The 23,589-nt window shown below is 41.9% G+C and overlaps 1 protein-coding gene across 5 annotated transcripts in view; it reads left to right on the top strand.

Moving 5' to 3' along the window:
* ADD3 (adducin 3) overlaps positions 1 to 23,589 on the top strand; it is a 202,164-nt gene that overhangs the window by 34,849 nt on the left and 143,726 nt on the right. The gene's annotated exons all lie outside the window — the stretch shown is intronic.

Genomic DNA, 23,589 nt, shown 5'->3' with positions numbered 1-23,589 from the left:
CCCTTTCACTTAAGTTCTCAGTTGCAGTCCTTAAGCTATATTGGTTCTTTTCATGTAAATGCAGCACAGCTAATTCCTACAGAAAAGAACCCATCAGAAACACTGATCCGGCTTAACAGCTGTGTGTAGGTAGGGAGCATCACTGACTTAGAACTGAGCCATTGCAGTAAAGGTAAGTATATGTTGCAAAGAAGACTGGTTTCATCTTTGTGGATAAGTAAATGTCTGTATTCCATAGAGATGCAAAACATAGGTTAAAAGTGTTGTGCTCAGCTATAAAGTTTGTCATCCTGGTAAAAGTGGAGTCGTTTATAGTTCCGATCAGTTTTTTTATGATTCTTATCAATAGAAATCAAACAAAATAAAACATGGAAAAGAAAACAAGATGATACCTTTTTTATTGGACATAACTTAATACATTTCTTGATTAGCTTTCGAAGGTTGCCCTTCTTCGTCAGATCGGAAATAAGCAAATGTGCTAGCTGACAGTGTATATAAGTGATAATATTCAAGCATTACTATGACAGTCTGACAGGGTGGGAGGAGGGGGGTGGGTCGGAGGTATGCATGGGGACATCAAAGCATATCATTGATATTCTAACAGGGTGGGTATGGATAGGTGAGGGGAGGGTGATCAACAGAGACATACAGCTTTATGGTTTATAATGGGCTAGGAACCCCAGATCCTTGTTAAGTCCTTTCTGTTGGGTGTTAAAATATTCAATCATTCTGACTTCAAAGGTCTTACGTTCTTGTATGGTTTTAAAGTTACCTTTGAGGATTCTCACTGTGAAGTCACTGGTGCAGTGTCCTGGTCCTGTAAAATGTTGTCCAACAGGCGTGGGAACCCTGCTGGCACCAGTATTGTTTATATGATGTCTATGTAAATTGAATCTTGTCTTAAGCATCTGGCCTGTTTCTCCAATATAGCATCCTTCATTACATTTTTTTACACTGAATGATATATACCACATTGGAAGATGAGCAAGTGAAAGATCCCTTTATGTTGAATATCTTTCCTTTGTGGATGACTTTGGGGTCCTGTGAAATATTTTGGCATAGTTTGCAACTGGATAAATTACAGGGAAGTGTGCCCTTCTGTTCCTTTTCAGTCTGTGAAGGAAGTTTACTTCTGATTAGCTTGTGTTTTAAATTGGGTGGCTGTCGGAAGGCCAGTACTGGTGGGGATGGGAATATCTCTTTCAGTAATTCATCCTCCTGGAGTATAGGTTGTAAATCTCTTATGATTTTCCTCAGTTTTTCCAGCTCTGGATTGTATGTCACTACAAGCGGGATTCTGTCTGTGGATTTTTTCTTTTTATACTGTAGCAGATTCTCCCTGGGTGTTTTGAGGGAGGAGGCTTTGATGTCCCCATGCATACTTCCTACCCACCCCCATCCTCCCACCCTGTCAGACTGTCATAGTAATGCTTGAATATTATCACTTATATACACTGTCAGCTAGCACATTTGCTTATTTCCGATCTGACGAAGAAGGGCAACCTTCGAAAGCTAATCAAGAAATGTATTATGTCCAATAAAAAAGGTATCATCTTATTTTCTTTTCCATGTTTTATTTTGTTTGATTTCTATTGATAACCTTAAGAGTGGACTAACACGGCTACCACACTCCTCTATTTATGATTCTTTAAATTCATAACTGTTTCCAGAAGATGGAAAATCATAGTGCAAACTCATTTGTGTGCATCTTCATCGTTACCTTATTACTCCTGGGGAATTTTCGTGTTACTGCACATTTCAGGATTTGCGCAGAATTTCCCTTCTGTGCAGTATTTGGCATTGTGGCAGAATTCTTCACAAGTTGCCCCACTCACACACCCATTTGTTTACCCCCACAGTACATCCCCTCTCAGGAATCTATGTGAAATTATGAATTCACAATCAATATATATAAATGGCGAGTGTCGTACTCACTCGCAAATGCGCAGTAGAGACCCTCTCTGCCCCGCCCCTGCGTCAATACGTGATGACGAGGGCGGAACAGAGAGGGTCTCTACTGTGCAATTGCGAGGGACACCGCCGTCGCTAACACTCCCCCCACCCGGAGTCGCCGCCGCCAACCACCTTCCACCCGGTTGGGCCCTCGCTCCGCTATTGAAACAGCGAGGGCATGCAGCACACAGCTCTGCTGAGCTGCCGTCGGCCTTCCTTCTTCTCTGCCTGTGTCCCGCCCTCGACAACATTACGTCACACGAGGTGGGTGGCGACGGCTCCGGGGGGGGGGGGGGAACGACGAACTCGGAGGGGGAGCGGCAGCGGCAAACTCGGCGGCGGGGTGGGGGGCCTTTCAACCCCCCCCCCCCCTATACTAGCCCGTTTTTACGGGCTGAATGGCTAGTTATCTATAAAAGATCATATTGCAGCGACTTTTAAGAAAGGTATTATAAATTGTTGATAATGTGATGATTGAAAAAAATATTTGTTATTGTCATCTATGTACAGTGTTTCAGGCATTAGTCATTTCTATATCTGCAGTGGACTTTCCATTACACATCTTCCCACTATTCCAGGACTTGTGTGAGTAGTTGTGTCCATCAACCAGCAGGTGAAGATAAGAGAACACAGAACTGAGCTGTACTGTATGTTCTCAGCCAGCTATCCCAGTTCCATTATCTTCAGCAGGTGGATGGACATGCTATTCAGCCTCTGGTTCTGAGTTCTTTGCTCCTGGTCCAGTTGGTCAGCTGGTCCCCAGTTGAGCCTGCTGGGTGCCTGATATTGCAGAGTCATATCTAGTGGTGCTGGATCCCTGTTTCTGGTGCCTCCACGGAGCCTCCACCCCCCCATCCTTTCCACTACCTCCTTATTTTTCTCTATAGTGCCTTCAAATTTTTTTATGATAAGGTTGCTGAGTAGGCACAGGAAAGTGTTTTGGAGAGTGCTGAATCTGTGGAGGGTGTGCACTGTCCACTCTCAAGGCAAGGCTTGAGGAGAAAGGGAGCTGGGGAGAGCCTGCAGTGTAAGTCAACCTTCATTGCATCAGAACCGCATCCAGGGCTGTGTTCATCTGCGAAGGAGGGGAGAAGAGACCTTGGCCTACGGTGCCTGTAAAATTGTCAGCTTTGCAGCAGCATTTGCTTAATGCGGGGTCCTGCGGAAGGAGTTAAGCAGTTTTCCCACTGTGTGGCCTGCCAGGCATTTTGGGGCTGCTGCATGGTGTGCAAGCCAGGAAATCTGAGGGATGCGGTGGATTCTGTTAGTAATATCGTGGCTGGGGACTGTATGCAGCAGCGGCTCCCTGGTTCAGCAGCCACATGGTTCCCCTCAGGAAATTGTGGGAATGATGACCATTTTGGAGGGTCAGGCAGGCATTGAAACACTTGGTCTGGCTTTTCCCGCGCAGCGCATGATATCCATGTTTTTGCCTCAAGGCCCAGCAGAACAGCGGGCATCTCCAGGGGCTGTGTCTTCACCTGAATTTGGGTTACTTCTCCATGGGGCCTATTTACTGAAGCAGGGGCATGCGGAGAGTGCTTCACTTGATATGCCAGCGACCCCATCTGCTCCCAAGAGGTACCATTCAGACCTACAGATGGTCACTGAAGAGGTTTTTTTCTCATTCTTCTCTGCTGTCTAACGTGGCCTCGATCTGTTAAGAGGAACTCTCTATGAGAGAGCCTTTGGAGGAAGGGGCGGTCCCTCCTACGGAAATGGATGATTCAAGCGTTCTGAAGCTGTTTCATAAGGAGGAGTTTAGAGGTAGGGCGGCCCTCTCCATCTAGGAACCATCTATAGTGCTGGGGGGGGGGGGGGGGAAACGGGACAGTCTTTGTCTATTATGAAGGGCCTTCTCAGCCCCTCTAAATCTTTCCCCATGCATCCTGGTATTCAGGATTTGATTACAGCAGAATGGGTCTTCCTGGACATAAGAATTAAGGTGGGAAGGGCCATGGTGTGCCTTTATCCCATGAGGAAAAGCTACATCTGCTTAAAGTCAATTCCTTGGTGATGACTAAGAAGACTACCCTGCCTGTGGAGGGAAGCATTGCTCTGAAGGATCTGTGGGATAGGAAGCCTGAGAATGTTTTGAAACAGGCATTTGAGGTGGCCGTCCTGAGTCTTCAGGCATCCATTTGCATCTTGGATATTAAATCTAATTAAAGATGATAGTATTTGAATTCAAGAGAGCTTGGGACAAGTAAATAGGATCTCTAAGGGAGTGATAGGGAAAATAGATGGCATGGATGGGCAGACTGGATAGGCCATATGGTCATAAGAATAGCCACACTTGGTCAGACCAATAGTCCATCTAGCCCAGTATTTTGTTTTTAACAGTGGCCGATCCAGGTCACAAGTACCTGGCAGAAACCCAAATAGTATCTGCCTACATGTTTCTGTTTATATGTTTCAAAAGGCACTTGATAATGAGGTTTCTGTTGGGCATCTATGTTGAGGTTATTGACTTCCTTGATTTTTAAGATCAGTAAATCGGTGTTTGGTGATGCCCCTTATTTTGAAGTATACTAGACTGTGTGACACCAGAGCAAGAGTATTGTCAGTTACTGCATCATTTTATGGAACGTACTGCCATTAACCTTGACATCTATTTCTAAAACACTGGAATTTAGAAAGCAGCTAAAACTTTATAATAGTATTGAAGACTAATTTGTAGATAAAAGTGCTGATGATATGTATTGTCATATGTAATTATGCTGATGAGCATTGGCACCGTCTAGTAATTGATGTAGGTTACTGATTCACTCTGTTTTATCAATTTATGTACTGTTGAGATTTGTTGTTATTTTGTGCTGTTTAAAACATGATTATGTGTATCTGTAACCCATCTTGAGCATTGGTTATTTCCCCCTCAAACTTCCCCCCCCCCTCCCCCCAGACAAAAAGCGTTGCACTCTCATGATCTTTAAATTTATTTCCCCCCACTAAGCTGATTTATAGTTTCTATTGTATTCCATGGGCATGGATGGAAAAGATAAGGGGGGGGGGTGTGATATCAAGAGCTTATAGGAAATTAGTTTTGCAAGAAGATGACAGTACATCAAGTAAGATCTTCTTCATTGCAATGCCAGCTCCATCTGATGTGAGGAGAAATGGGGTCCACCATTGACTTTTAGCCTATATTTTATAGCTCAACCTTTCATTTTCCATCCTGTGATGTAGAAAAGCTTCATTAAGAACCTACGTTTCCTTAGCGCCCTCTGGACCGGCCCAGCTGAACTAATGGTTTGTGCACGCCTTTTAGCAGGTGGAGACTGAGAACAAAGATTCTTGAGAGAGCCAATAAGAGCCCAGCTCAGCCTTATCAAGTCTCAGTATTCTCATTCTCCAGCAGGTGAAAAACAGTGAGTCCTTCAGTCTCTCTTTTTTCTTTATATAATTCTCTATATGTTTTTATTTCAACTTATTCCTTTCTATTTTTTCTCTCTGTGCTTTGTAGGGGAATATTTGCTGGTGAGGCCGAGACCCGTGGGGGTTTTTCTATTGCCTCAGGAGTGCACACTCGGGTTGCTGGGTTCCTCCTCCTCCTACTCGCCCCCAGCCTTTCTTCAAATTGTTTTTAGCACAATTTTAAATTACTTTAGAAGGCTGGTCTGCACTCCTTCAAGGGAAGGATGTTGTAAGAATGTGGGGGATAGCCACTGTAACTTTAAAAAAAAAAAAAAAGTAAAGGGAGTGTTCTTTAAAAAGCTTAGGAGCAGTTTGACCCCCCCCCCCCCCCCCCCCCCCAGCTGACCAGCATAAAACCGCCCTTCTTTTTTTTTTTTTTTTGACATCTTATTCTCCCTGTTTTCTCTGGCTGGCTGGTTTGCCTCAACGCTGGAGCGCGGGTAGTTTGACGGCCATGTAGTGCGGTCTGTCAGTGCTGGGGTGTTGCAGCTGATGGAATTTGTAAAGTTTGCACTGTATTGGAAAAAGAGATTCTGGCAGGGTCCACTGCTGCAGAGCCTGCAGAGGTGGTGGTTACCTCTAGTTCGGCTATTTTGATGGAGTCGGCTGTTACCGTGTCTCCAGTGCTGGTTTTTGCGAGAACGTCTGCCATTTTGAATTCCCAGTCTGAAATGGACTTGTCTCCGGCGCATGCTGCAAAGCAGACTCAGCTGCAGGTACTTCCAGGGGGATTACAGGCAGAGGTTCCAGAAGGAGGTTTCCCTCCAGGATTTGTATTAGCTATGCTTATTTGCTTCGCCGGGCTTCTCCTCAGCCAGTGGAGCAAGTTCAGACCTCTGTTTCAGGCTCTATGAGACCTCAAGTTTCCTGGGATGACTAGGATTTTGAGGCAGGTATAAAATTTGAATCCCTTGGTGAGGGAGATAATTTGATTCTAAATTCTGAGGGATATGAGAGGGGAGAACATTTGGCTCCCATCTGAAGCACATGAAATTCTGGGGTCCAAGCTCTCCGTGTTGTAACCAATCCTGTGTTATATTGAGCCACGTTATAACGAGTCTATGGTGTAGTTTTTTTACTCTTTCAAAAAGTATAACGACTAAGGGCCATGCTATGAAGTTACATAGGGGACTTTTTACCAAAGTTTAGCAAGCACCAGTGGACATTAGCGTGTGCTATGTGCCTCTTGCCTCTTCAGTATATAATAGGATGTATAGTATTTAGTGCATGCTAGTGTCCATTATTATGCTCTAGGCTTTAGTAAAAGGGCCCAATAGTAACTTTAAATAGGAGAAAATACTTTTTCACTCAACACATGAATTTCTGAACTCATTGCCAGAGGATGCGGTAAAAGCAGTTAATGCAGCCATTTAAAAAAAATGTTTAGACAAAGTTAATAAACCATTAAGTAATACCTAGAGGTAAGTAGTTTGGAATATTGCTACTTTTTGGGATTCTGCCAGGTACTTTTCACTTAGATTGGCCACTGTTAGAAACAGGATACTGAACTAGATAGACCTTTGATCTGACTCTGTATGGCAACTCTTATTCTTAAAATCCTCCTTTCCTGTGTTTTTCTGCTTCTGATGGTATTGCTGCAGCCTATATCACTGTCCGGCCGTGCCTGTGCTAGCCCCCCTCTCTTGTTTTAGTGCCTTTTCCCTATTGTATTTTGCTAGACCCATTGTAACTGCTGCAGTATGGTGTTTCCAGCTACCCTAAAGCACTTTCTTTTCCACTAAGGTTTTTTATCCCCAAAAAGAAAAATATTTTCTTTCTTTAGCATTTAGGGCCTCTTACTAAGGCGCGCGCTAATATTTAGGGCACACTAAACGTTAGAGACGACCATGGGAATATATGGACATCTCTAATGTTTAGAGTGTGTAAAAATGCTAGCATGCCTTAGTAAAAGAGACCCTTACTGTCTTAAACGTCTCATTCCACTTTGTTATGCTCTGACGCATTGTTGGAGCATTGGTATGTTTATGCCACTGGATACTGTTGCTTGGTGTACTCACTTGCCGTGACCATCATTTATTTCCACTATGGTTCTGTGGCGAGGGGGAGAGGGTGTTTATGTTCAAATTATCAGTTGCGGCTAGAGAGGCCTGGAAGTTAATTGAAGGGGCCACAAAACTGAAGGACAGCTAATAACCTTGCACTGCCCATATTTACATGGCTAATGCAAAAAAAATTCAGGATCATTCTGACAATATTGTAGGTGCGTCTATATAAGAGTAAATGAATGGACTTGCTTTAAGTATACTCAATGTGGGCAATGATATGCAGTTTAGATTGGAGGACCTGCTTCTGATTCTTAAAAAAAAATTCACCGTTGCCTGAGAACATGGTGAAGGTGGTTAGCTTGACAGAGTTTAAAAAGGGGTTAGACGGTTTCCTAAAGGACAAGGCCATAAACCACTACTAAATGGACTGGGGAAAAATCCACAATTCCAGGAATAACATGTATAGAATGTTTGTACGTTTGGGAAGCTTGCCAGGTACCCTTGGCCTGGATTGGCCACTGTCGTGGACAGGTTGCTGGGCTCGATGGACCCTTGGTCTTTTCCCAGTGTGGCATTACTTATGTACTTATGTCCTCTACTTGGCTCACTTTTATTACATAGAGCAGTGATTTAACCTATTGTGATGTCATAGTGGCTCATTCCACCAATAAGAGCCAACCTCATTAGTGATGTCACAATGGCTTGATTGTATAGAATGTTTGTACGTTTGGGAAGCTTGCCAGGTGCCCTTGGCCTGGATTGGCCGCTGTCGTGGACAGGATGCTGGGCTCGATGGACCCTTGGTCTTTTCCCAGTGTGGCATTACTTATGTACTTTATGTACTTATGCAAGTAAGCTGTTAAATATGCTTTGATTGATATTCCTGTTAGTATTGCAGAAGTTGTTAAAAAGTGGTTTGAAAAGGATGTCATGCATGATATACATTGAAGACAATGATTGTAGCTATAAATCAGCTTGTAGTTTTAGAACAGGTTCTATTTTGTACTGTACATAATGCTGACATTACTGGAGATGTTTCTGGCATAAAGCAGCTGCTGTGCCCTTCTCTGTTCTGACATTGCTGCCTCTTCCTGGTATCACACGTGACCCAAGTTTTCTGCCAGCAGCCAGACTGATCCATCTAACCATGCCATCGGTTTACATCTGTGTGACTGGTATTTTTCTACATTGATGCCAGTCATCACCTCTGCCCGCTTTGCCCTTTCTTGGGTATTCATTCTACAGTTGGGTTCTTCCTCTTTCTGTGGTACAGAGAAGAAATGATTGCTATACCTCCCTAGCCCCTAATTACCAACTGCCCTTCATAATAACCCTAGCCAAGCAAATCTTGTAAGAGTGCACTGTTACCTCAGGAGATCTTGAGTATTGATGCTACTTCAGTGCTTACCTTTCCTCTGAACCCCAGTGGCCAAATCATTGGGGGTTAACCACCTTTCCCCACATACAACAGTTGAACAGTAGTGCTCAAACTTTTTGTCCTTATTGCCTTGGAGTCTTCCTACCAATGTTGGTGCTGTCCATGAATACATCTTATTCCCCTACACTGGGGCTCCTCACTCTTGGCCACAAAGCCAGGAAAATGACCTAGTCATATAGCCCACCTTGATGCTGCTTTAGACTCTCCTGAGAACTTGAGGTTTTCATTTCACGCTTGTCACTTTTCCCTTTTCGATGGGAGTTTTCATACTATTATTGTTTCCCTTTGACGTGTTTTGCTGTCTTGATGTCATATTGTGCTGTCGCCTCTGTTACAGATGTTTGTTAGCAAGTTTTATTGACAACGGATGGAAAACCCCACTGTTGGAGAAGAAAATGGTTTACTCCATTGACTTTAATGGGAACAAAAGAAAATGTCATTTGGTATCCGAATGCAAACTGGATGGATGGACCAATGCATAAACATTTTCTTCTGTTTTTACATAGAGGCCTTCTAACTTGACTACTGAGGAAAGAATAATGGATTAATGGTGTGTTAACTTTGAAACCATAAAGGAAAGTTTTATTAAAGGTATTTCCTTTTACTAAAGCCCTTAGAGCGGTGATTCAACTTGGCTGCCTTTTGCCTGGGTGAGGAACTGAGTTCGATTCCCGGCACAGGCAGCTCCTTGTGACTCTGGGCAAGTCACTTAACCCTCCATTGCCTGCCGCATTGAGCCTGCCATGAGTGGGAAAGCGCAGGGTACAAATGTAAGAAAAATAAAATAGATACTATTGGAGATTCTACATGGAATGTTGCTATTCCACTAGCAACATTCCATGTAGAAGGCTGCACAGGCTTCTGTTTCTGTGAGTCCGACGTCCTGCACGTACGTGCAGGACGTCAGACTCACAGAAGCAGAAGCCTGCACGGCCACATTGGTGATCTGCAAGGGCCGACTTCTACATGGAAGAATAGCAACATTCCATGTAGAATCTCAAATAGTAGCAACAGTGGAGGAGTGGCCTAGTGGTGGACTTTGAGGAACTGAGTTCGATTCCCACTTCAGGCACAGGCAGCTCCTTGTGACTCTGGGCAAGTCACTTAACCCTCCATTGCCCCATGGAAGCTGCATTGAGCCTGCCATGAGTGGGAAAGCGCGGGGTAGAAATGTAACAAAAATAAATAGATACTATTGGAGATTCTACATGGAATGTTGCTACTATTGGAGATTCTACATGGAATGTTGCTATTTCACTAGCAACATTCCATGTAGAAGGCTGCGCAGGCTTCTGTTTCTGTGAGTCTGACGTGCAGGATGACGTCAGACTCACAAAAGCAGAAGCCTGCGCGGCCACATTGGTGATCTGCAAGGGCCGACTTCTACATGGAATGTTGCTAGTGGAATAGCAACATTCCATGTGGAATCTCAAATAGTAGCAACAGTGGAGGAGTGGCCTAGTGGTTAGGGTGGTGGACTTTGGTCTGAGGAACTGAGTTGGATTCCCACTTCAGGCACAGGCAGCTCCTTGTGACTCTGGGCAAGTCACTTAACCCTCCATTGCCCATGTAAGCCGCATTGAGCCTGCCATGAGTGGGAAAGCACGGGGTACAAATGTAACAAAAATAAAATTCTACATGGAATGTTGCTACTATTGATGAGTTCTACATGGAATGTTGCTACTATTGGAGATTCTTCATGGAATGTTGCTATTCCACTAGCAACATTCCATGTAGAAGGCTGCGCAGGCTTCTGCTTGTGTGAGTCTGACGTCCTGCACATATGTGCAGGACGTCAGACTCACACAAGCAGAAGCCTGCGCGGCCACATTGGTGATCTGCAAGGGCCGACTTCTACATGGAATGTTGCGCTAGTGGAATAGCAACATTCCATGTGGAATCTCAAATAGTAGCAACAGTGGAGGAGTGGCCTAGTGGTTAGGGTGGTGGACTTTGGTCCTGAGGAACTGAGTTGGATTCCCACTTCAGGCACAGGCAGCTCCTTGTGACTCTGGGCAAGTCACTTAACCCTCCATTGCCCCATGTAAGCCACATTGAACCTGCCATGAGTGGGAAAGCGCGGGGTACAAATGTAACAAAAAAAAAAAATTGTGCTGCTTTGAAAGTCTTAGTGAAGACTAAAAAGAAAATGGAGAACAAACTTTTTTTATTCAAGCACCTGCAACCTTTATTGCTGTTTTTTTGGCAACACCTTACTGATATCTTATTACTTTTCTGTTTTAAAATACCTTGTCAGATGGATAGTCTGACGGTGTCAGATGGCACAATGTTTCATTAATGATGGAAAACCTGAAGAAATGCAGCCATTTTTTTCTAGCCTGTCTTGTACTCTTCATAGCACTAAACTTTGCTTCTCCTTTGTGCCTGGAGAGTGTTGGTGTAAGATTATTCTGACTCCTTACCCAATAGGTCTGTCCTTAAGGCAGCATTCTTAGTACAGATAAATTTCCATATTGTATTCCGTGGGGTTTCTTCACAATAAAGTTAAACACTTAATGCTAGGTTGGGGGAGGGGTTGGGGACGGGAGATAGCCTTAAACAATGTCCTGGATTGCATGTGAAGGCAGGAAAGCTTGGTATTAAGTTCAGACTTGAGTAATGCCAGAAAGGCTATTGCTGGGTTCCACTGAAATATTCTGGACTCTGTCCAAATAGAAAACTGATAGATTACAAGCAAATCTTAGACATCTGATACAAGTTAATGAAGTGAACTGTGGTTTTCTTCAGTAACTACAGATGAGTGAAAACCCCAGAAATGATTTACTTATGGTGTAGCCCTGAGAATCATTTAGATCGGTGCTTTCCAAACTTTTATCCAGTATGATTCCATTGTAACACTTAAAATGCACATGACCCCAGAGGATAATTGAAAACAATAGGTAACCTTCCCCTCCTCTCGCTCATCCACTTCCTTATCGCTCCATTTATCCAAAGCATGAGGATAGCAACAGTAGTGATGGCAGCAAAAGCAGCAGTTAGCACAGGATTCTGTTTGTCAATATGCGTTCATAGACCCCAGAATTCTGAATGAGTTTCCAGTCTAAGAGGAGAAGCCCACATAGGAGGGGGAGGGCTTGTGAATGTTCACTGAATAACATGCCCCAAGCTGACCGTTACTACCGGGCATAGATTACATTAGAGGTCCAGAGGGCGGGGGTGCAGCCCTGTTTCTTTGACCCCATTTTGGGTTTACAAGAAGAGAAAGATGGATTGTTGGGCAGAGGACACAATTTATGGAATAGATTACCGCACACTTTTAGAGGAGTTCATTGCTATTATACTTTTTGGCACCTTTTAAGGTTTTAATGGTTTTGTATTTTTTTAATATGATCAATGTCTTGAGCTTTAATTTGGTTACGTGGAATATAAATGCTCACGTTAGATTAAATTAGAATTAAAGCAACTTTAAAAAGTTAGGTTTCAACAACAGTGTAGGTTTGATTTTAGTCAATTGATTCTATCAAAATGTAAATCATGATTTAATCACTGTTCAACAAAACTGTAAAAGCAATGTCTGCTTGTTTTATTTTAACTGTATTAAATATTATTTATGTATTGCATTTGTATTCCACATTTTCCCACCGTATGGCAGTTTCAATGTGGCTTAGATATTGCTAAAAAGGCAGTTACAAAATTTAGATTTGTAGAAGTCTAGTACAGAAGAAGTACAATAAACGCTTAGGTTGATTTATTAGCATATTGTGAGAGAGGTTACTATAATTGTTTTCCATTCTGAATTTTTCATATGTATGGTGGTGTGGGATTAGGCAGATCCAGGGGGAAAAAGACTTCTTGAAAAGATGTGTTTTCAGGTTTTTTTCTGAATTGTAGGTAGTTTTCTGCGAGTTTCAGGTCTTTGGGTAGTGAGTTCCAAAGTTGTGTGCCTATAAACAAGAGGCTGGTGGCATGTGAAGATTTGTATTTTATACCTTTGCAGTTGGGGTAGTGAAGGGTTAGGTAGGTTCTTGCTGTTCTCGTCACGTTTCTTAATGGTAGATCGATAAGCTCTGTCATGTAATCTGATGCGAGTCCGTAGATGATTCTGTGGACTATTGTGCATATTTTGAATGTTATTCAATGTTATGAATGTTATTATGTTATATAATAGTACTGTAAAGTAGCAACTAAATTTGTTCAAATATAATCATGTAGCATCCTTAGAAGCCCATCCAAAATATATGGTCATCAAAAAAAAAAAAGCATTTCTTAAGGGACAAAAATAATATGACAGTGCAGGACGTCAGACTCACAGAAGCAGAAGCCTGCATGGCCGCGTTGCTGATCTGCAAGGACAGGCTTCTACATGGAATGTTGCTAGTGGAGGAGTAGCCTAGTGGTTAGTGCAGTGGACTTTGATCCTGGGGAACTGAGTTCAATTACCACCGCAGTTCCTTGTGACTCTGGGCAAGTCACTTAACCCTCCATTGCCCCTGGTACAAAATAAGTACCTGAATATATGTAAACCGCTTTGAATGTAGTTGCAAAAATCTCAGGCAGTATATCAAGTCCCATTTCCCTTTCCCTAGTTGAGATTCTAGATAGAATGCTGCTACTATGAGATTCTGTTGCTACTATTTGAGATTCTACATGGAATGTTGCTACTATTGGAGATTCTAGATGGAATGTTGCTACTATTGAGATTCTGTTGCTACTATTTGAGATTCTACATGGAATGTTAATGTTGCTATTCCACTAGCAACATTCCATGTAGAAGCCTGCCCTTGCAGATCAGCAACGCGACCGCGCAGGCTTCTGTTTCTGTGAGTCTGACATCCTGCACGTACATTGAATATTGCTAGTGGAGGAGTAACCTAGTGGTTAGTGCAGCGGACTTTGATCCTGGGGAACTGAGTTTGATTCCCACTGCAGCTCCTTGTGACTCTGGTCAAGTCACTTAACCCTCCATTGCCCCTGGTACAAAATAAGTACCTGAATATATGTAAACCGCTTTGAATGTAGTTGCAAAAACCTCAGAAAGGTGGTATATCAAGTCCCAATTCCCTTCATTCACTGTTCACATTTTGCACACATACCTGTTTTACTTAAAAGAACTGGAACTTTTATTAAATTGTTTAAATAGTCTTTTACAGCTAGCTACCATGATAGATTTTGCTCTCTACTGAGTAAATTTGTAGAAGAGAACAAGTTCAAAAGTGCATGTTTGAAGCATTGCGCAAAGGTATGCCTAGCTTATTGAGTGCTTGGTTAGTGAATGAGTAGATTGATGGAATTAAGATAGCAAGGGAATAAATGAGAGAGTATATATGAGTGTATGGTTATGAATGGGTGGTGAGGTTGTGACTGAATTAGTGGATGGAGGATGATCAGTAGTAGTGTCTAAGGACATGCTGGGTTATATGTGGTGGTGGGTTCTCAATGAGTGACTGGGTAGGAGGTTTTGCATGTCAGAGGAGCTGAATGAGTAGAGGGGTGTTTGAGTTGGAAGGAGGTTGAATGGCAGAGTCTGAGTGGATGGGAGATTGAATGATGGGGCTGAGTGAATAAGTGGATGGCGATAGGTGTGGGGGATGCTGAATGAGTGGATGGTGCACTTATGACTGGCAGAGGTGGAGTGAGTGCTGGGTAAGCTGAAAGAGAGCTGTGGGAAGATTTTTTTTTTGGGGGGGGAGGGGGGTAGACTGATTTGATAATGATGGAGGGGCTGTTAGAATGCTGAGTAGGTTGAGTCAGCCTATCCCCTACTCTTGCTTATTCCTCCTTCCCTCCTTTAGCACCTCTTCCTCTTGTTTCCCCCTTTTTTTCCCTGTCTCCTGTATTTCCTTCCCTTCTACTTCCTCCTCTTTCTTACCCTTCACTGGCACTACTATAGTATATTTCCAGATCTTTCTCTGTCTTGAGTTGATGATGGTTGAGGTCTGTGACTCTGCTTTTCTTGTGGCAGATTAGGAAATCAGATACTGCTGCCACCGCCTCCTCTGGCTCACTCTTTTAATGGTGGCTGCTGAGTGGGAACTGCTCCAGTTTCATCTCTTCAGGATCAGTCTAAAGCAACAAGAGGGGGGAACCACACCACTGTCTCCTGTTGTCTAGTCTTTAGCAGTATTCTATTGGGAGCTAAAGCACTGCTGTTGCCTCTGGCTAGGCTTCTGCTCTTGTACTATGTCCATTAGAGGCCAATCAAATTTCAGTTTCAGCTTCAGTATTGAAATTGGCCTGAAATCAGGTTTTGGCCGAATATGTTAATATATTTACAGCTGACACTCCCACCCCAATTTCTCTGACAGAAAGGTGCGGAAGTTGCAGCAGCCATTTTGACTGCAGAGCCTGCATTTGCAGGAGGGACTGGCGGTCGCTCCTGTCTCAACAAGGCAACTAGGCCTACCAGGACTTCTAAGGGCTTCTAAAGTAGGCGTGGGAAGGGCCTACGGATGGTGGGAGGTTGAAGGCTATCGTTTGGGGAGGGGGCAGCTCTCAGGGGACTGGAGGGGCCATGCAGTCTGCTTTTGGTCGGCGGGGGGTGTGCTGCTTGGTTTCGGCTTTGGCTGAAACTGTGCGATACAGATTTTGGTCACCCTCTAATCTCCATATGCATAGACATGAAGGACAGACTAATATATCATCTACAGGAGGTGGTATTTCTTGATGTGAAACCTGTCTAAAAATCAATGGAGAATACATTCAGAATAAAAAAACAAACCATTTCACAGAACTGCAGGAATAAAGTTTGCTGCTTTTAGTTCACTTCTATTCCTCTCCTCTGATTAAAACAAAACAAACAAAATGTTAGGATTTGCTAGCAAAGGAATAGAGAATACTACCTCTGCATCGCTCTGTGATACAACTACATCTTGAATATTGTGTGTAATTTTGGTTGCTGCATCTCAAAAAAATATACAGCAGAACTAGAAAAAGTACAGGGAAAAGCAATCATAATTATAAAGGGGATACAAAGGAGGAAGGGGGGGGGGGTTCTTCAGTTTGTTAAAGGGCTGAAGGGAGATTTGATAGAGGTGTATAACAATCATTAGTGGAACGGGTGGTTGATCTTAGTCATACATGTGCTATACCGTCCTTTGTCCAAGGGCCCCAGAGCTCTTTACCAAATACCTTAGAAGAGACCATTAAAAAAATTACATCATGGGTCCAAACAGAAAAGGAAGAGAGGGAAAAGAATCATTGACAGAGTGCATCATGTTCCTTGGCCCACAGTGTCACTAAAAGCTCTGGTATGAGAATTTTAATGCCTTGTTTACATTTTCCATATGAAGATGTAGCTCATAAGTAAGAGAAAAGGGAATTTCAGAGTGAAGGCACAATAAAAATAAAATAAAATGGAACAAGTACATGTGAAACAGTTTGTTTACTCTTTTTCTAAACGTAAAAAAACCTAGAGGTTGTTCCATGAAGTTACTAAGTAGCACATTTTAAAACTAATCAGAGAAAATATTTTTTTTCACTCATGCAGTAACGTTCTGGAATTCTTTGCTTGAAAATGTGGTAAAGGCAGTTAGCATAGCTGGATTAAAAAAAAAATTGAACAAGTTACAAGAAGCAAAGTCAATAAACTGTTTCTAACCAGGTAGATATTACAAAAAACACTACTTATTCCCGGGTGGTAATCCACATGAAGTCTAATTTTTGGGATCCTGCCAAAGAACACCGGAAAGGAAAGAGTCTGGATATTAATGCAAAAGCATAAGAACTGCCATATTAGATAAGACCAAGAGTCTTGATTTAAACAGTGGCAATACAGGGCCATAGGATGGACTCTTGCCACTCTTGTTTCAGGTCCTGAATTTTATTTTATTTATTTATTTTAGTTATTTTAGTTACATTTGTACCCCGCGCTTTCCCACTCATGGCAGGCGCAATGCGACTTACATGTACAGGTACTTATTTGTACCTGGGGCAATGGAGGGTTAAGTGACTTGCCCAGAGTCACAAGGAACTGTGCCTGAAGTGGGAATCGAACTCAGTTCCTCAGTTCCCCAGAGTCCACCACCCTAACCACTAGACCAATGGCAATGTTATCACATTCTGATTTAAATCCAACTTTTTCAAAAATTTAAAACAGTAAACAAATTTTATAAAAACATGAGCCTAGCTCAAAAATATCATGAATGGTATCAAAACTTATTTTATGAATACCCTTGTTGGCTTACTCACTCTCTGCAGTCTTTTATCCAATTGCAAACCACAAAAGGGCATTGCCCCCTATACCATGAAAATCTAATTTCCTAAGAAGTCTCTCTTGATGGACTTTTGTCAGATTCCTTCTGAAAATCCAAATACAGTATTAACTGGCTCTCAGTTTTTATATACCTAGTTTTAGCCATTTCTCAGTGAAGTAGCAGATGGCCAAACACCATGCTGAAGAATTAGGTCAGCAAACAGTTGTGGCTTGGTGCACTGCAGTGCATATTCAGTAAGCCCAGGCTTACTGGAGGAAGATCTAGTTGAGGGCATCTGGTAAAGCAGGACAGAAATCAAGCAACATGTCCATGACAGTGGTTTCCTGAGTACAGGCAGGAAAGAATTGGCATAGGCAGAGAGTGAAATGAGTGATTGTCTGGTTTGGTCTGACTACTTTTCTCTGGAATTTATACTTAACTGGAGATCAATTAATGCCAGGCAGAGTAAGTCTTGAGGGAGTTGTTTATCCAGATTGTAGATTGTTTCTGGCTGTTAATGATGTCTTTTATGGAACTGTTAGAGGCTGACCCAATGGCATTGTTGACCATCTGGTAACAATCTGTTAATAAAACCTTGGATAAAATTGCACCCTGTACTAAAGAAAAGAATTAACCCTTGGGTTGAGGATCTTCAAACCTTAAAGAAATATAGAAGTTTAGAATGTGAATGGTGAATAAAAGATGATTTAGATATAAAGTTATCACGTAAACTGATATTTAGAAATTATTATCCTCTTGTTAGCCACAACTGAAAGTTACTATTCAAAACTAATTGGTAAATATTATCTAGATTCTAAGACATTTTTTAAGATAGTGTCCTTTGTCAAACTGAAGACCTAATCTCAGCCCATTCTGATTGTGTTCACTATCTGCAAGTGCCTTAATGAGATTTTTTCCTTATGGACAAGATTTCCACATTAAGAGAGGAATTAGCTCCTTATGAGCAATATGAAAGTTTATCTGAGTCCCTTAAGGTTTACCCACTGATCGTTTATGGGAAGATTTTTCCCATTACTCTAGTGAAAATTCAGATTTTTAGAAAGGTTCTTGTCATGTTGTGCCCTCAATATTTGGCGCTCGTACCTATTAAGATCTACCCCTTCAACTTTTATAGCGTTACGTTTTACTTAGTTGAAGGGCTTGTTAAAATAATGACAACTTTCCTTCTTTATAGGGAGACATCTATCTTTCATCAGTATTGAAGACCAGCAACAGATAAAACCATATTATTTATCTATAGGCTGATGCGACTATCTCCATCTTTGCTAAAATAACGGAGGGACTAGTAGCCAAACAGCTTTGAGTATTTAGAAGTCCATGATTTATTTATTTGTTGCATTTGTACCCCACTTTTCCCCACCTATTTGCAGGCTCAATGTGGCTTACATAGTACCGTCAAAGGCGTTCGCCCAGTCGGTGGATAACAAATACAAAGTTGTATAGTGATCATATGAGGTGCAAGTGGAGGGTCAGAATGGATGAAGATTGCGTGTTGCCCTGTTCGATCATAGTCATGCTGTGTTGGTAGTATTATGAATTATTATGATGTATTATGAATCTCAATTTGGCTTTCATAAAGGTTTTAGCACAGAGACCCTGATGTTGTTTATTGATGGCAGAGATTAGAAGCCTATTGTCGAAGGGTTCTCAAGCCATTCTATTAGTTTGACTTGACACCAGCTTTTGAACTTGTAGATCACTTTCTCCTGTTGTTTATTTTTTTTATATTTATAACCATTTAAATTTTTACAAGCGATAAAACAACTTGCCAGAAATGCAGAGAAAGTAATATATAGGAATTATTTCAGGCAGGTAATTCTATTCTCTTCCTTAGACCACTAAATAGGGAGAGTGAAACAAGACAAGGAGATCAAACAAACAGTAAACAGGAAAATAAAACATGGTATTAACCTGATTATCCCCAGATATTACTCGTCTAATTCATTATTCCACATTGATCATCTGGTTGGCTTCTTCAAGGCCAATTCGGTGTACAGTCAAATCATTTCATTGAAAAAATACTTATTGTCCAATATTAGTTAGAAATAATAGATCTGATTACATTCTTTCTCTTTAAAAAAACAGAAGTTATTTAACAATGCATATACTTAAGTCTCTAATTCAGATCCCACTGATTAAAGTAATCCCAGTTTTCAAAGGCTTCACTCCTTTTAAAGTAATAATTGAGGAAATATTTCTGAGGAAAACTTTAGGAGTCATACCCGGAACTCTGGGAAAAACAATAATCTCGATTTTAATCATCTATAATAATCATTTTATTATTCAAAGTTTCTGGTCTATTATCATTTTCAAGATCATAACCACTTCTTGCTCGAGTAGAATCATTTGTTATATCAAATTTTCACTCTCAAAGGGTTCAGTTAAATTGTCCATGTAACTCTATAATAAAATTATATATAAAACAAAAGTATTTACTACCACCGTTAGGTCCCGAAGCGCCTTCCAGATGGTATTCAATGTAACCTCCACGGGAGCCAAAAACTCCAAGTTGATTTCTCCTAGGTGGTTAGGAGTGGTTCCGCCGATTCAGGTTCTGCTGTAAACGTCCTCCGTTTCAGCATATGCCTCTAACTCACTCCTCCGCTCCTTTGGACATGGTCGTTGAATAATTCGGGAGCGATGGAGTTGTTTTTTCCAGGTCCAAGAGCGTCGACACTCCTTCGCCGGCGCTAATCAAAGGACTCGCCAACCCTTTCATCTGTGGGCAGTTCGTCGCGCAACGGTCCCGCACTTGCTGCTCAGGGGACAAAACGCTGGCCATTGGCGGCTGACCGCCGGTTGTCCCCTTCCTCTCAGTTAAGGTAACTGCAATTGCAGAGAGGAAATTTACATAAAGAACACAAAACATCAGAGGGCAGCTGGGCCGTTGGGCATACGAACTTCAGGTCGCCATCTTACCACTCTCCCAGTTTTGGACACTCTTTGTCTGGTTTCTCCTCAGAGGCCCGTCTGATATGGGTAACCCTTCAGTATAGCCCTCTGAGTCATTGAAACACAAAAGCCCCTCCACCACTACACAGTGGTGTCCCTTCGGAGGGGTTCTGTTATAATTGTTAAGTAACTTAGGTTTTGCTGGAAGGGGTCTCTATCTGGTTTTGAGGAATTTCTAATGGAAAGAACTTACAGAATATGATATCTCTGATCATTTGAAAGTGGAATGTGAAGTTCAAGGATCCCTGTTATCTTAATGTCCACTGTTGGATACCATTTTTCAGATTCAGGAGCTACTATTTATATCTATGCCTCATGGCTTTAAAGTTCATCTGTACAATCAAGGGCATCTAGACTTTCCATACCTTGACAGCTGGCTTCTGCCCTTCCCCTTGACTAATCTTGGTTTCTCACAATTGCTCCAAAGGCTATTCTCACATTACTGGGCATTCTTTGAATTTAATCTTCACATCTGATTCTTCTCTGGTTCTTTCCTGTCTGCAATTTGTAGTTCTTTTCCAGCTTGTTCTTTGGATTCCACTCTGATACCCCTGCAAAGGGTGATATATCAAATTTTTAATAAACTAAACTAACTAAACTTATTCATCCTCTTTTATAGTCTGACCACCTTCTGGTCTACTTCCATTGTTTCCTAATACCCTCTCCTGAACTGTATATTAGTCACTTTCGGCAGCTGCCTTCCCTTAAGATTTTGCCCTCCTACCTGTTGAAACTCAAGCATCCCTATAGTTTAGTTTGTTTAATCTTGATATATCGCCCTTCATGTAAGCAGAGTGGTTTACAATCAGTATAAAATGTTAAAAGAAAGGAAATTAGGAACTCCCAACTCAAATAGGAGAGAGAATAAGAAAAGTGAAGAAAAGCAGGCTCAGCAAGATAAAGCACATGTAGCTGCTCAGACATGCCATTCAGTACTTCACAACTCTAGGCCAGATGAAAAGGCATTTGTAAATAAATGAGTCTTTAAAGCAGTCTTAAAACGTGAGTAAGTTTGTTCAGTTCGGAGGGGATAATCAAGACAAATCCCTCCTTTCAGTACCCTTCTCCACTACCACCAACTCCAGGCTCCGCCCTTTCTGCCTCGCCTCAGCCCATGCTTGGAATAAACTCCCTGAGCCCATACACCAAGCCCCCTCCTGCCCATCTTCAAATCCTTGCTCAAAGCCCATCTCTTCAATGTCGCCTTTGGCACCTAACCACTATTCAAGAAATCTAGACTGCCCAACTTGTCATTTCGTCCTTTAGATTGTAAGCTCCTTTGAGCAGGGACTGTCCTTTTTTGTTAAACTGTACAGCGCTGCGTAACCCTAGTAGCGCTATAGAAATGTCAAGTAGTAGTAGGGGAAAGTATTCCACAAAGACAGACTCAAAGAGAAGAAAGCTGAATGGCAAGTAGATTGTAGTCTGGTGTGAACTACTGTAGGGATGGCTAACTGACTCTGGGTAGATGAGCATAAGGAGCATGTTTTACACGAAGCAATAATGAAAGATAAGTAAGATGGGATCTGTGTGTAAAAGTATCATCTGGGTAAAGGTCAAAATTTTATATTGTATGTGAAAAGTGATTGGAAGCCAGTGATGATTAAGCACAGGAGAAATATCAAATTGCCAAAGTCCTGAGAGGATACGTATGGCTGTGTTTTGAACCAGTTGTAATCTTTTAATTTGGAGAGATGGAAGACCTTTATTAATAACGTTAAAGTAGTCAAGTTTTGAAATACCTAATGCATGAAATATTGAACAAGCTTCATTATCCAAAAAAAAGGCAGAGACTACAAATCGAACGAAGTGAGGAAAACTAGAACGTACCACAGATGCAATCTGGGGGAAGACGGAAAGGTGGGAGTTGATGATTTTTTTTTTTTGTTACATTTGTACCCCGCGCTTTCCCACTTATGGCAGGCTCAATGCGGCGGGCAATGGAGGGTTAAGTGACTTGCCCAGAGTCACAAGGAGCTGCCTGTGCCAGGAATCGAACTCAGTTCCTCAGTTCCCCAGGACCAAAGTCCACCACCCTAACCACTAGGCCACTCCTCCACTAAGTACTTGAAGGAATCAACTGGTTTGAGACGGAAACACTGAATGGAAAGTACTAAATTAGGTACTTGTGAATGCTTTGAATCCCAGAGAGCTAGTGAGTTAGAGATTTAGAACCAAATGATTTGACGATAACCAATCTTGTAGGACAGAAAGATTTGGAGAACCAGCAGCAAAAGATGAGACCAAAAGAATATCATCAGCATAAATGTAACATTTTAGACCAGAAGTTTGGGTCAGTAAAGCAAGAGGAGCCAGGACAATGTTAAAAGAAGAGGTGAGAGGATGGAACCCTGTGGGACATCATGCTGTAATGGACAGGAGGCTGAAATACCTTGGGATGTATAAACCAAAAACTGCCAGTTATGAGAGAAAAGTAGTAAGCTGAGAAAATAAAGTACCGGTAATCCCAATAGAAGCAAGACAAGGAAGAAGAATTGAATGATCTATGAGATTGAATGCTGCTGTTAAATTGAATGATACTAATAGTATATCTTGACCTTCATCAAAATCTATGTAAATATCATTTAGAAGAAAGGTTAAAATGGTTTTGGTGGAGTGGCTCTGTCTAAAACCAGACTGCTTAGGGTGTAAGATATTGGAAGCATCGGTGTGACAAAGTTTCTACTATACAATTTGCTATTAGACAAGGTATTAGAGAAGGCTGCCCCTGTTAAATCTTTTGAAGTCAGAGTAGATCAGAACCACCTGTGGCATCATCCAGGATGCCAATTCTTGAAAAAGCAGTCATGCCATGGAGAAAGAAATTGAAGAAAACATAATTCAAGATAGAATGTCAATGTCTACACATTCTCTCTCTTTTTTTTTTTTTTTAATTTTTTAAGAGAAGTAATTTATTGAGAATCCAGACACAATACATAACCATTAAGAAACAAGAAAATACAAATAAAAACAACCATCGCTGTGAAACTTAGCAAATCCCCACAACCCCGTGGATGAGAACAAAAAGCTGAAACCACCTAGCATAACAAAGATCCCAACAGGTGCAATCTTCCTCCCCCAACCACCTAAACAGAATAAACACACACAGAAGGTGCCCAAATGTCCTTCCACTTCAATTGAGTTTTCCACTTGAGTGCAGTCAAAATGCTCTATGTCACAAATGTGCCACAATTTGATAATCCACTGCAGCAGTGGAGGAACCACCCAATGTTTCCAGTATTTTGCCAAGTTCAGGTGGGCAACCTGACAAGCATGTCGCACCAACAAAGACTGGCGAGTATGGACATGTGGTTTTTAACTAAAAAGAAACATTGCAGGGTGACATTGCACAGGGCAGCCAAGGCAAACCCTGCAAATGAGCACGAACTGCTTACCAGAAAGCCTGCGCCAAATGTAGCCCATAGTGCCCCACTTGAGGCATCCCCACTAACAATAAGATGTGCCTGGAAACATATGGTGTAATCTAGATGGGGTAAGATACCAGCGATAAAAAACCTTAATGGCATTTTCTTTAATAGGCACTGCAGTTGAAGACTTCAGTAAAGCCTTTTCCATAAATCATCCTCAGTTATAACAACTCCCGTTCCCAATTAACCCTGTGAAGAGTATGTGGATGAACTTGTTTATACAA

This window comes from Microcaecilia unicolor, chromosome 5 (genome assembly GCF_901765095.1).
Source record: "Microcaecilia unicolor chromosome 5, aMicUni1.1, whole genome shotgun sequence".
NCBI classification, from domain to species: domain Eukaryota; kingdom Metazoa; phylum Chordata; class Amphibia; order Gymnophiona; family Siphonopidae; genus Microcaecilia; species Microcaecilia unicolor.
This window is presented reverse-complemented; position numbering and strand designations above follow the sequence as displayed.